We start from the raw sequence: 3,454 nt of genomic DNA on the forward strand, positions 1-3,454 counted from the left end.
TGCCTTGCTCTGACGCAGCTCAGTCCTGCAAAGGTTTCTAGTATTAGGTCACAGCCTGGCGAAAGTCACGGGATTCTGGAAGAGTCTGATGAGGCTTTTTACACCCCCACCCCCACCCCTTTGTTGCAAATCAATTGGACCAAGCAGCTTTGGATCCATGCAAGCTTTGGATCAAATTACATGTTTCAATAGGTCATAGTTTTAAATTGTAGTTGTTTGGAGGAATTTGGACTTGTGACTTGAGGTTCTTTTGAAAGTCTCACTGGGAGCGGAGCTGGGGAAGTAACTAGCTGTTTTTGTTCTCCAAAGACAGGATTCACTGGTTTCTAGCTGAAGGTACCACGCAGGGCAGCACAGAAGTGTAAAACAATCTTCCTGAGTGACCTCCCAGGATTGTCAAATATTTAATAAACCAAGATGCTAGCACCTCCCAAGAATGATCCGTGTAAGACACATGTCCTAGTTAGGGTTTCTATTGCTGTGACAAAAACAAGACCAAAGCAGCTTGGAGAGGAAAGGGTTTCTTTGATGTATACTTCCATGTTGTAGCACATCATTGAAGGAAGTCAGGACAGGAACCCAAATAGGGCAGGAACCTGGAGGCAGGAGCTGGTGAAAGGGTGTTGCTTACTAGCTCGCTCCTCATGGTTTGCTCGGCTTGCTTTCTTATAGAACTCAGGAACACCAGCCCAGGGTTGGCACTACCCACCATGGACTGGCCCCTCCCCGACCAACCACCAATTAAGAAAATGTCCTTCATCTGGATATTATGGAAGCATTGTCTCAGTTGAATTCTCCTCCTCTTTCAGATGACTCTAGCTTGTGTCATTGATTAAAAAAAACTAGCTGGGACAACATGTGTCAAGGATTTAAAGTCTTGTTCATACTGTCACCCTGATTCTGTGGAGACATCACACTGAAGGCTTTCATTTCCATCTGGCCTTGATACTGAGAACCAGACAGTGTGCCCAAGGAGATTCTGAACAAAACAAAACAAAACACTGAAGGACCACCACTGTCACGGGATTCTCTCCCACTGTTAACTCCCTGAGAAAGAGGGTTTATCTTCTGGAGTGGGGCGTTGGAACTGGACTTGGCTGTGCAGGTAAACTGGGGAGGACCTGGCTAATGTCTGGTGATTCCATCAGCTTGGGAAGGTTCAGCCTTTTACTTGGCCATATTTTCAGAAGAGAAGACAGCCAGTGGGAGTAAGTTCCTTACATTAAATATATACTCACAGTTAACAGCGGCAAAGCACTTAAGTTGGCAGCGGACCAATTATTAATGAAATGAATGGCCTTTTATAAATTCCTCTGCAGCCCCAGGACAGCTGATGGCTTTATGGTCCATGCATTAGGGAGCTTGGGTCCTCTGTGGTTATAGCTATTCACGGTTGCTGCAATTGCGGGTTTCTTGCACCCTAAACTGCTGTGCAGTGGACATGCTGTTCTGTGCTGTCATGGAGGTGAAGGAGGGTTGATTCGAATGCCCTTCCTGGCTCTTTGATCTTGGGAAAGTTCCTTGAGTATCCTTGTGTTGTGTGGATAGAGCTGGCCTTCTACATTTACTGGCCCAGATCCTTCCCTTTTGGTTGCAGAACCCTGGCCCTCTTCTCTTCCATTTAGCTCATTCAGTTTGATGAAGGGCTCCAGTGTTAGCTCTAGGACTACACATGTGACCCATACCTGACCCACGCCAGATCATGGCCTCTCTGTGGTTTCAAGGATTGGCTCAGATCTAGCCCCCCCCCCCCCACCCAGTGCCACAGGAACAATGGCTGTCGGCGGGGAGCAGAGCTAACCTGTTTTCTGTGCCGGGGAGCAGAGCTAACCTGTTTTCTGTGCCAATAGATTTGCCCATGTCTGAGAAGGTTTGTAAGTTAGAAGCTTTGGAACTTAAATTTTTGTGATTATCTATTTTTTTTAAAAAATTGGAAAGCTGAAAAAAGAAACTACATTGAAAGACATTGTATAGAAGTGGAGCTCTGACTCTTGATCTGTAGGGCAGAGAAACAAGAATTCCACGAAGAACTTCTCAGTTCTGTGTTAGTCAGTGAACGTACTTAGTGACACACACACACATACACACACACACACACAGAGTGTGTGTGATGTTAGTTTTTAGTCCTATTACTGCCTCCTGACCTCGGGTAGGAGGGACTTAGTGTCCAGGCCTTTTCCACCTCTGGCTGCCCTGGCAGCTCTGCGTTTCTATGGGCTCTCTCCATCTTGACAGTAGGTGGCAGGGAGAGAGAGAGAGCATGGAGTGTGGTGCTGAGGTCTGAGGGAAGGTTAGTAAAGGTGCACACCAGCTCTTCCGGAACTTAATAGCTTAGCTCTGCCAGTGCAAGGGAAGCTGGGAAATGTAGTTCAGCTGGGTTCCTAAGACGAAAAGGGGAAAATGTGGATAGATGACAACTAGCTCACTCTACCGAACCTCAGAGACACATTTCTAAGTTGGTGGTCATGGTAGGAACATGTGTTTATCCTGTGGGTATGGCTATCACTGGTGAACCAAGGAGCAAAAGAAAACAAAAAGTCAAAGTCAGCATTTCTCAGGCTTTCTGGCTCCATGGAATTGGAAATATTAAGATGTTACTTTTTTTTTGTAACAAAAACAATCTCGGGCTGGTGAGATGGCTCAGCGGTTAAGAGCACTGACTGCTCTTCTAGAGGTCATGAGTTCAAATCCCAGCAACCACATGGTGGCTCACAACCATCTGCAATGAAATCTGATGCCCTCATATGGGTGTCTGAGTGTACTTACATATAATAAATAAATAAATAAATAAATCTTTAAAAAAAAAAAAAATCTCACACCATTTATTGTCCCCTAATGATAATGTGCAAGTAAAACAAGTTGAGTAAATGTTGCTTCTAGCAGAAGAGACCTTTAAAAACACTGAACTGCCTTCTCGACTTCTCCCATGCTTGACCATTGCTAGTTGGAAACACTCTGGAGTACAGTAAGATTATCTCCTTTTAGCATGATCTGACCCAGTTGTCTTCTTGACTTTGTTTTAGAATGAATCTCTTCTGCACCATCTAATACGAGGTTCATGTACTCACCAAAGCCAATAATACAACCCTCTATCCGCATGTTCACTTGTTCATACAGCCACACCTGAATTCGAGATCTATTTTGCAAGTACCTGAAGATAAGGTTGATGGGCTGCACCATCACCTTCTGCACCTTCTGGCCCTGGCCGCGGTACGCCATGGTGGAAGTCACAAAGATCACACGAGTAGGTTTTTAAAAACCATTTCTCTCTCTTTCTCTCTCTCTCTCTCTCTCTCTCTGTGTGTGTGTGTGTGTCTCACTGCACACATGTGAATGATAACTTGAAGCAATTGGTTCTTTCCTACTTGTGGGTCCTGGGAATCAAACTCTGGTCTTCAGGCTTAGTGGCAAAGATATATGTGTGTGCAGAGCCATCTTACTGGCCCATGACTCG

General features: G+C 45.2%; 1 pseudogene; it reads right to left on the reverse strand.

Moving 5' to 3' along the window:
- Positions 1-2,940: 2,940 nt before the first annotated feature.
- On the reverse strand, positions 2,941-3,232 carry LOC114639489 (annotated as a pseudogene).
- Between the last annotated feature and the right edge of the window lie 222 nt (positions 3,233-3,454).

This window comes from Grammomys surdaster, unplaced genomic scaffold, assembly GCF_004785775.1.
Source record: "Grammomys surdaster isolate TR1022 unplaced genomic scaffold, NIH_TR_1.0 125739, whole genome shotgun sequence".
Lineage (NCBI taxonomy): Eukaryota > Metazoa > Chordata > Mammalia > Rodentia > Muridae > Grammomys > Grammomys surdaster.